Source organism: Mytilus galloprovincialis, chromosome 8 (assembly GCF_965363235.1).
Source record: "Mytilus galloprovincialis chromosome 8, xbMytGall1.hap1.1, whole genome shotgun sequence".
NCBI lineage: Eukaryota > Metazoa > Mollusca > Bivalvia > Mytilida > Mytilidae > Mytilus > Mytilus galloprovincialis.
The window spans coordinates 18,910,636-18,921,535 of NC_134845.1; the positions used below are offsets into that span (position 1 = coordinate 18,910,636).

The 10,900-nt window shown below is 30.8% G+C and overlaps 2 long non-coding RNA genes across 2 annotated transcripts; one reads left to right on the plus strand and one right to left on the minus strand.

The window, feature by feature from the left end:
• Positions 1-2,515: 2,515 nt before the first annotated feature.
• On the plus strand, positions 2,516-4,889 carry LOC143043157 (uncharacterized). Its single transcript, XR_012968228.1, has 3 exons — positions 2,516-2,861; positions 3,426-3,477; positions 4,580-4,889. It is a non-coding gene; the product is annotated as an uncharacterized LOC143043157 (long non-coding RNA).
• Positions 4,890-6,506: 1,617 nt separating this feature from the next.
• LOC143043158 (uncharacterized) lies at positions 6,507-8,401 on the minus strand. Its single transcript, XR_012968229.1, has 2 exons — positions 8,314-8,401; positions 6,507-6,832 (listed from the first exon to the last, which is right to left on the minus strand). It is a non-coding gene; the product is annotated as an uncharacterized LOC143043158 (long non-coding RNA).
• Positions 8,402-10,900: the final 2,499 nt, after the last annotated feature.

Here is a 10,900-nt window from a genome sequence, read left to right on the forward strand (position 1 = left end):
AACAATGCATCTACTTTATTATAACATATGTAAAATTAGCCTTTCCATGACACAAAACAATGCTCTCGCGTTCATTTTTTACTTATTCAAACAAACAAATAAGCAGAAGGGAAGAGTTTAGTGAATGAGAAATATAGAATTTTGTATACCATTTTCAGCCAAAAAATTTATTTGCCTGCGATTTTGTATTTGAAATTGAGAAACAAAGCACTAATTATTTAAAATTCTGGAAAACCAAATAACAATCGACTTTCGAACGATGATATTTATCTGTAAATAAGTTAATCAATGGTTTAATTGGGATATATACATGTACAATTCAGAATATACATGGTTTTTATGAAGCTAAAATATTTAGGAAGCAGTAAAAATTTGAAAAAATTGATTATGTATTGTGGTTATGAATTGACATCTTTATCTATTTGCGCGTCTTGGTTTTTTTTTATCTTGTGTATGTTTTAGTTCCTATTCAAGATTTTTGGTTTATTTAACATTTTTGTTTATATGTAAACATGTTAGCTTTTTTTTAGTTTTTCTTTAATTGTTCTGTAGACGATGGTGATGATTGCTGATGTCTTAATGTCACTTTCAGCCCTCTTGGCTATTATTATACATTGTGGCGGTCAGTTTTTGATAGTGGTGGATGCCGGAGAGATCCATCCACCATCGGACGAATATACATACTTTTTGAAGGAAGCGAAACTTTAAATCATTTTCAGCTGGACGAAACCGATCTCACTTCGTTAGAAGTCCATGCGTTTCCATGGATTTTTTTCTGGGTGTGTTAATTCTAAATGGATCAACATGCTCAGAACATTGATAAACTACTGGTACCTAACATTTTACACGACGTGTTCAAATTCTTTGTCTATTCATCAAGTATATAAGTAAATATACATGCAATTAAGTACCTCATTCAATCTATGTACAAAAGAAGTTTAATCTCCGCGTTGATTATGGAATTAACATTGCAATAAACATGCGAAAAAGTATTTATTGCGAGTAATATAATGTATTCTCACTTCTAAGTTTAGTGTTGACAATAACATTCAGAGTATGGTCTTCTTAGTCGACATTACCATTCAGATGATGGTCTTCTATTGTTGACGTTACAATTCAGACCATGATCTTCGTTTTGTTGACGATATCATTTAAACTTGAATCCACTTGATGTTAACAATTCACTCACCGTGTAGTAGTCAGTCGAAAACAAATTACAATAACATTCAGACCATTGTCTTCTATTTGTTGACTTTACAATTCAGACAAGGATTTTTTTTTTTGTCGATGATGCCATGCCGTTCAAAACATGAATTTCATTTTGTCGACGATATCGTTTAGAACATGAATTTCATTTTGTCGACGATACCGTTCATAACATGTACATGATTTTTGTTTTGTCGACGATACCGCTCAGATTATAAAATTGCTTTTTGTTGACGATACCGTTCAGAGCATGAATTTAATTTTATCCACTATACCGTTTAGAAGATGAATGTCATTTTGTGTACGATACCGTTCAGAACATGAATTAAGTTTTGTCCATGATACCGTTAAGAATATAAATTTCATTTTGTCTATGATATCGTTAATAATATGAATTTCATTTTGACTTTGATAACGTTTGGAATATGAATTTAATTTTGTCAATGATACCGGTAAGAATATGAATGTAATTTTGTCTTCGATACTGTTCAGAAGAAGAAATCCTTTTATCGACGATACCGTTTAGAACATGAATGTCTTTTTGTCTACGATACCGTTCAGAACAAGAATTAAATTTTTTGTCGACGATACCGTTTAGAATATAAATTTCATTTTGTCTATGATACCGTTAAATTATGAATTTCATTTTGTCTTTAATAACGTTTAGAATATGAATTTCATTTTGTCAATGATACTGTTAAGAATATGATTGTAATTTTGTCTTCGATACTGTTCAGAAGAAGAAATCATTTTGTCGACACAAACATTCAGAATATGTAGTCCAGCACGATCGATTTATCCTTTATTTCTGTAGATATCATTAACTATTGGTATTATTTTGAAATATTGATAATGATCAATACTTAACCTTTGACGATTTGTTTCTAATCACAATGCCATTTGCTAATTGAGACCAAATACCAACTTGGTTAACTTGAATAGGTTAGTATTTTGGTCACAATTATCAAAATACTAGTACATTGTATTTATGAAACATTGCAACGAGTATCTTTCTATTATTCTGCATTTAAAGAAGGGAATGATTGCATGATTGGTAAAACAATAAATGTCATTATGTAGAAATTTGTTGAAATCCTTGATAACCGCCTTTAACAACACTCTTTCCATTTATAATCACAATTTGTGTAGTATTTAAATCTTTTAATTTAACTCTCAACTGTGTGAGCCTCCTGTTTTAATAATGTAATATGTTATTAAATTATGGATTTTGATCATTTATCAATTTGTTTTCACAGATTAAACTCCCTCTTAGTTGATTATTATAATTATGTGAAAAACACGAATATTAAAAAAAGAAAAAAAAAAGAATAATCAATAACAGAATTCATGTACCGTATACTGAAATATTACTACAAATATGTACACAGATATATTGTATATCGTTCTTTACACTTGATGACATGCAATGTAGTCAAATAAAAAATGTTCATATAATATTCAATGGAAATCTGTTACTTCTACACAGCTTTGTGAACATTCGTACATGCTAATGTCAATCAAAGAGAAAAACAAATATTGAACAAAACAGAAATCTTCAGATTGTAAAAAGTCTAGTTATTTATAGTTGATTCACAGTACAGATTCCTCTTCACCAGACTCATCTTGCTGAATACGGTATTCTGACTTAGAAAGTGGTATTTTTTTTTATTTCATATATTTTTGAGTACTGATAAGAAATATTTAAATTGCTTTCAAAATAATTGCAAATGGCTTCAAACATGCATGTTTGGTGAGTTGCTAAAACAACACCTTTTTTACGTTCACACAAAGTTGATCGTAGATGGATTATAAAAAAGATATGGTATGATTGCCAATGAGACAACTGTCAACAAGAGACCCACATGACACAGACATTAACAACTATTATCTATTGTCCTTTTTGGTCAAATTGTACTGTGAATAATTCGGTTCCTTAACATCCTTGACTTTCGAATATTCAGCATTGGGCTTTCCTTTTTTAGATAAATCAAGAAAAAGCGATTCGGATGCATTAAATTTATAAAGTGTTGTTTGCATTTTTATTTTTTTTTTCACTTATTAAGTTTCCTCTTCTCTGTATCTTTATGACACTTATGAATTCAATAAACACATTTAAATAGAGTGTGAAAAGTGAGGATTGAAAATGTTGTATTTTCAGGGGTAATAAATGTAAAGTATTAATTTTCATTTATTTTGTTTTCTATATTTTTATTTTTCAGGGACAAACAAAAACAATGGATTTCAAACTCGTGTTAATCTTAACACATTTTGGTAAGCACGAAAAATATATTATATTTATAACATTTTTCCTTCATCATTATCACCGACCATTCATCTTTTAAGAGAATGGTTCGCGGTACAAAAACGTGTTTTTACTTTAATAAAAATCAAACTGTTATATATAACATATAGAAACAACCTTTTTTTCAGTTTTGTCATCTAGTTTACAATGGAAACAACCAAAACCTATTGTTTGTTTTTTTCTTACTTTCATTCTGGAACAAATTTTTTTTTAACCAGAAATTTACGCTTAAACTGATAGATATTAATCAATTATTCTGGTTTCAAAGGAGCAATTTCGATAACCACGTATTTTGGTATTTAACGCTTATTGGGAATAGATGGTTTTAAAAACTAACGAAAAAGTCCTTCTTTTTTCGCTCTAACGGAGTATTATTTCAGTTTGCTGATTGAAAGTGATAATAAATATGTGTCAATGGTACAGCTACTTACAAACACACAAAAACACAAGATATTTAGATGTTGTCTAGATTTTGTGAATAAATCATGGAATACAGTAGATTAATTCTTGTGTTTCATAATGATTAGGTAAGTGGAGCATCTAAGTCCAGTTTAAGTTATAGAATGAGGTACCAGAAGTTGATATAGGCGTATTACTGCATTCGTATGTTATGATGTACGAACTGATTAATTATTCTCGTATTCCTGGATAGAATTATTTGTTTTTGTACACCGTTTTTGTTTAATGGTTTGTTTAAATATGTATTGTCTCGTCTAAACTTTTGAAATATATTGCTAACAATCAACGACTCGTCAACCATGTCTATCTATTGCATCTATAATTTACACGACTTAACAAATCTTTAAACAAAATACCACATGAACATGTTGGTTTATATAACATTAGTCTGTAGATGTTGTTAATTGTTGGGGCCCTTCATCGCTTGCGATGTGCGCCAAGGCTCCGTCTTGAAGACCGTAATTTGACCTATAATGGTTAAATTTTTTAAATTGTGACTTGAATGGAGAGTTGTGTCATTGGCACTCTTACCACATCTTCTTATATCTATGAAGCTTGCTCCTGTGAATGGTTCTAATCGTTTTTATGCACACAGATAACTTTTCATTACAGCATTGATTCACCTAACAGAAACCTATAATTATAGACGACCAAAGTGTCATCATCGTCATATCTGTTTATCTGACGGAGATTGTAACCCACTTTTGGAAACTAGAAATCAGCAATGGACGGATTGTTCTGTTATAACAGATACGACAGTTTGCAATACTAACACCAGTCCGAAATGCCTGTTTGAGTCTTTTGTCTGTAAATTAGACATAACAGATCCAGATAATGATCTATTGGCCAACTTGGTAATTTGAAAAGTAATAGGTTATAAAACACTCAAATAAAGATGAAAATAAACAGAAATACAAACTTGTCTTTTTGTTTAAATTGACTTTGAAAACTAAACACAGCTAAACTACAACACCCTATGAAAAAATACCACACACATAATGACACACATGAGAGAGAAGAGGGTATAAATATAATTCACGACTACGTTCTCTTTTTTGCTGATAATTTTTTGGCAAAAATACGAACTAGATAAAAAAAGTAATTAAAAAGAAATAACTTTATAAGAAGTGTACTTTCAGTTTAAGTTTTGATTGCCTATTCGTAAATCTTGTCCAGCTGGTATCCAGGCATTTCGTTTTATTGTCATTAATTTCGTATCCAATATTACCATTTCCTATCACTAACATAAACCATTTCGTACCATATGGAAAAATGCTTTACCGTTTCGTATTATTTGGAGAAGAAATGCATCGTTGTCAATATAATGGAATTTGTTATGACTGTTATACAAGTGAGAGGTTTAGTGCTTTAAAACTAGGTTTAATCCACCATTTGCAACATTTGAAATGCCTGTATCAAATCAGCAGTATGACAGTTGTTGTCCAATCGTTTGATATGCTTTATCATTTGATTTTGCCATTTGATTAAGGACTTTCCGTTTTGAATTTTCGTCGGAGTTCAGTATTTTTGTGATTTTGCTTTTTTCGTTCAATAGGTATATTCAACAAATATTAAATAATAATTTTATGTTGGATGTAACGCGTCTTCTGATTGGCTGACGTTATTTTGTTATGAGCTCATAGACATAATTTAGTCATGTGACCGTGACGTCATCAACGTTTTTTAATGGTTTCCTACAGTTTAAAATGGAATTTAGAATTAAATTATAAGAAATGACTGTAATAATTTTTCTGTCTATTCGAAATAACATAAAAAATGTGGTACACACTGTTAAATAACCAGCTACGCGCGTTATTCAGTGTGCACCAAATTTTTAATGTTATTTCTTCATAGACAGAAAAAATATTACAGTCATTCCTTAAATAAGATAAATGTTTTATCTGTTTCATTCTTTTTTACCGATATTCATGAAATAAATGAATAAAAGAACATGTGAGTTATATATCACTTAGACAGTAATTACAGTCAATCAATCTCATCACCAAAAATAAGGTATATAATTTTTTTTTATTAGATTCCAGTACTTTTCTTTACTCCAATCAAAATATTTCCTGCACGCACATTCTATCAAATGGTAGACAATTAAACATAAGAAGAATGGCCTTCAGTACTGAATTAAGCATACATATCAATTGGCATGCAATAGTACGAAATAGTAAACACTATAATCTTCCATATCGTACGAAATGGTATACATTAATAATCTTATATCAAAATGGTTTTTGTTATGGTACGAAATGGTTATAGTACGAAATGACTATCACATGTCAGCTTTGTTATTAACAGCTTTCATTAATCTTCTTTAGTTTTTGCAAAAGATATAAAAAGGGGTAACAAATGCCATTTAAGGACAATGAATGATTTATATTAGGAACAAACTTTCGACAGAGAACACTCACCTCTGAACCTTGTATTGGTCATCATTTTTGTCAATCATCATGAAAGTCACGTATTCCCTAAGTAAATTCTAGATTATACAGTGGAAATAAAATGACAAATGGGATGAAATATTTTTAACTTGTTTTTTTTAGATTTAATAAATAATAATGCATTTCATTGATTTACAAATGTATCCTATGCATCCAACTGGGCTACAAATGCTGTAAAGTTAAGTATACACGGCATGATACCCTGACATAGTGGTGCATCGATACAATCCTGGGCAGTAGCAATGTCTAAACAATTTCCCCATTCGACATCCATTTGGTTTAAACTGATATTGCAGTTTTGATTGCTTTCGGCACAGAACACTTCCTCTCGCTGATCGTGGTGACATGCCCCATGTCCAGTGTTAATGAAGAGAACTAGATATATGGCAAGGTAACATATGCTGCGTGATAACATCTGAGGGAAGAAATAAATTTAAAAAAAGCAATATTATAAAGTGTCACAGAATTTATCATTTTTGAAATGTCACATCTAATGAAAAAAAAATATAGTACTGTAAATAATCAATCAATGAAACGATACACAACAAAAGAAACCATAAAGTCGAGGAAGCTAATAAAAGAGGACCGACATGCATGTATAAACACGTGTTTGTAGAATTAACATCCAAAGGTACGTTGGAGACCAAATATATGAAATATCAAAATATCAGACTAAGATTATGACAAAATGTATATGACTGCTTTAAAGAGTAACATTCTATCAATTTACATTATCATTAACGAACATGTAAGTGATGAGGCAGCAACAAAATGACAAAAGTAAACAAAAACTTTCGAAAAGACATCACATTGTCTTTATTTATAGTCTTTAGAATATGTTAAGCTCCATATTTTTTCTGAAGTTTATGAAGTAAAAAATTCCCATAAAAACCGACGATATACCTCAAGTCTCCAAATAACGAAAAAAAAACATAACTTTATATTCAGATGGATAATCTTTCGATAATGTAATCTTTTTACGTAAAAGTTTGTATGGCTTATAAAAATCCTCAATGGATCTGGCACAAAGTGTTGCATCCATTTTATAAGATCAGGTCAAGTCTATGGTATGCATGAGTCTACTTTGTGGAAACAAATGGACACTTTGCTCCTTTACCAAATAAAGCCTTGTCTACGGTAATCGCGATCTACGTTGTGCTCATATAACAACAACTAATGCAATTCTTAAATAGTAAGCTTAAGTTTGAATTGTTTTACACTAGTCATTTTGGTGCCCTAAATAAATTGCTGTTCGGTTTGAGCCAAGGCTTGATCCGTGTTGAATGCCGTATTTTGACATATATTTGTTTTATTTTTCACACATTGTGACTTGGATGGAGAGTTGTCTCATTGGCAATCAAACCACCTCTTCTTATTTCTATTCAGTATATTTGTGGAAACAAAATTGAAATGTGTATTAGATATGTTGTTATTATTCTGCGTATCGCATTCATACACCTTATCGCATTCATACACCTTATCGCTATTTGTCCGTCATTACTGGACACCACACAAAAGTTTCCGTTAAATTTTGACGTCATAATAGGTATATTTTACGACACAATGGAAAAGTGATTGTTGTATGACACCAAATTCAAGCGAAACAGTTTCTCGGTTCAGGTGGAATGTGTTTCCGAATAGCGATAAGGTGTATTCGTTTCTTAAACATAAATTACAATATTTTGTAGAACAAATGAAACCTCATGAAATATTTCCATACACATTGAAGATTTCATCTTTATTACTGTTCAATCTTGTGGTATATTTTAAATTTGTAGAGCGACAACTTTTTTTACAGTGAAAATAAAAACAACATTAACTGAAAAGTAAATTATTAATATCATCTAGTATATTCTAAAGAAATCTGTTTATAAATTAATGAATATTATAACTTACCTTGAAGTTTGGTTTAATTGTAAAAGAATGTTTTTCGGTTTAAATATCTTCAGCAAATAAATATTACAGACGTGAGTCTAGATTTTCTATTTATGAATATTGCGACAGATGTTGAAAACATTTTGTTTCGCATAAATGAATGCACATTTGGAACAGAACGCAACACCTTACTTTACTGAGGTTAGATCTATATAGATATAGTTCATAATACATTATTCGCTGATTTTCATGATTAAACATTCAATCGTAATGCTTTTGAAAACCCAAACGTTTCAAATCCAAGGATGTAGAGGACCATAATACTTGGCAAGCAATATGAACAATAGGGTATAAAAGACAGGAACGTTCTTCTTAGGTCAACATTGCTGGAGGGAATTGGAACATGTAAACATGGAGAGTTTAAGACTGATTTGTTATAAATCTGAAAACTCAGTTGGCGATACCCTAGAGAACCAAAAATCAAACAACAGGTGATAATGTTTGTGCTTGAATTTGATGTAAATAAGTACTTGCTACAAAAGAAATTTGTACGAAAGCAGGGAATAGAGAGATGAAGTATTCTATACAGTTAACAAGAAACAGAGAGAGGTCGTCTGCTGTGCTGAAGGAGAGGAGCATAGAGAGGATATATTGTGTTGGAAACGAGGAATAAAGCCGGAAAGTATTATCTTCATAAAGCAAGGAACAGAGAGAGGAAGTCCTCTGTGATTAAAACAAGAAGCCGACAACCCTGTGGTAGGGGTGGTCTTAACCTTGCAGTGAGGAGAGATTTTTTTTCAAGTTCGTGTTGAAGGCCTAGTGTGATTTTGACACGAGGAAAACTTTGTTCCTTTGCTTTTTGTGTTGTTGGTTGTTGTTGTTCTAGTTTAAATTAAACGTATTTTTTCCTTAATTACAGCAAAATGGATTAGAAAAAGTAAATCATATGAAGTCCTCTCCACACAATAAACAATTACAATAAAAGTATAATATAATGGACATGCATGTAAAGCGAACAATTTGTAGAATATAGTACAAGCTATCATAGGTAAACCAAAAGGAGAGAGAGAGAAAGAGAGGAAGTTAAGAGAGAGAAAATAGAAGAAGAAAGATTGGAAAGTCAAAGTTCCTGTGCATGTATTGACTTAATGTCGCATATCCTTTGTTTTTTATCAAAAATTTGTTTTGTGCTGAAAAAGAAGAACAAACTGAGAAAGTAAACAAAACAAACAGACATAATAGATAAAAATGTCAAAAAAGGTACAGCAGTCAACATCTTGTAATAATCTTTATCACTATAAAAACAAACAAATATGTCAACAAATAAAACAAAATGGCATAAATGTATTGAGATTGTCTGATTTATCTAATCGTAAAATATGAACAATAGTGAAATGTAATATATCAAATATAAAATGATACACTTTAAAGATGTTTGCAATAATTTTACATGTATACATAACTTCAAGATATAAGCCTACTTCTGAAGACGTCTTTCATCCAAAATTGTACATGTTTTAGTAAACTTTTACATCGTATGACATCTGTTACCGAAATGAATGAATATGTAATCTGAAAAATACTACATATCTTTAATGTAATAACTAATAGTATGTTGATTTTGTTGAGAGATGTCTTTATTTATATTTTATAAATACTCAAACTTTTGTTTACAAAACAACGTACCTGACCAAAGAGCACAAACCAGCTCGAGGCCACCTATGCGCCATCAACACAGCGAGAAAACCCCGAACCCGGATGCGGGCTTCAGCTGGCCGTTTAACAAAAATGTGTATTAGTTCAGTTTAAATGAACGTCACACTAAACTCCGAAACGTATAAATGAACTAATATTAAAAAATCAAACAAGACTAACAAAGGCCAGAAGCTCCGGACTTGGGGAAGGCGCAAAAAAAGCTTTCGACAAATTTGAGTACCGAAAGACAATTTTTTGATAGTAGTACATTTCTGAAGATTTTGATAAGATAAAGGATTTTATTTTTAAAATAAAGTTCATGTACACGTGTTTGATATCAGAACTTAGCCATTCAAGCATAAAAAAGCCATATTCAACTCTCTTTTTTTTTTAATTTTAATTATCATACTTGTATTTTAATAACACGTTTTGTGTTTTAACATCCATTTGGTATCATCTGCCTTTTTCTTACATTCACAACAATATAGTTTTAGATTTGTCATACGTTTCTGTTCTATTTAAACACATTTTTTTGTGGTTTCAAAGTTTATCATTACCCATGTTGTGACTTAATATTATATTAAAGCGTAACGAATGTGGAAGATCAAGGAAATGAACAGATTGCTAATACAAGTAAGTTTTAAGTTTTAAAGTTGACCTGGGTGCATTTATCGAAACCATATTGACAACATATTAGTTGAATTTGGAGGTAGACTTTTAGCTATAAAACCAGGTTTAATCCACCATTATCTACATAAGAAACTGTCTGTACCAAGTCAAAAATATGACAGTTGTTACCTTCGTTTTATGTGTTTGAGCTTTTGATTGTGCCATTTGCTTAGGGACTTTACGTTTAGACTTTCCTCGTGGTTCGGTATTTTTTTTATTTTACTTGTTTTCCATTACTACACAA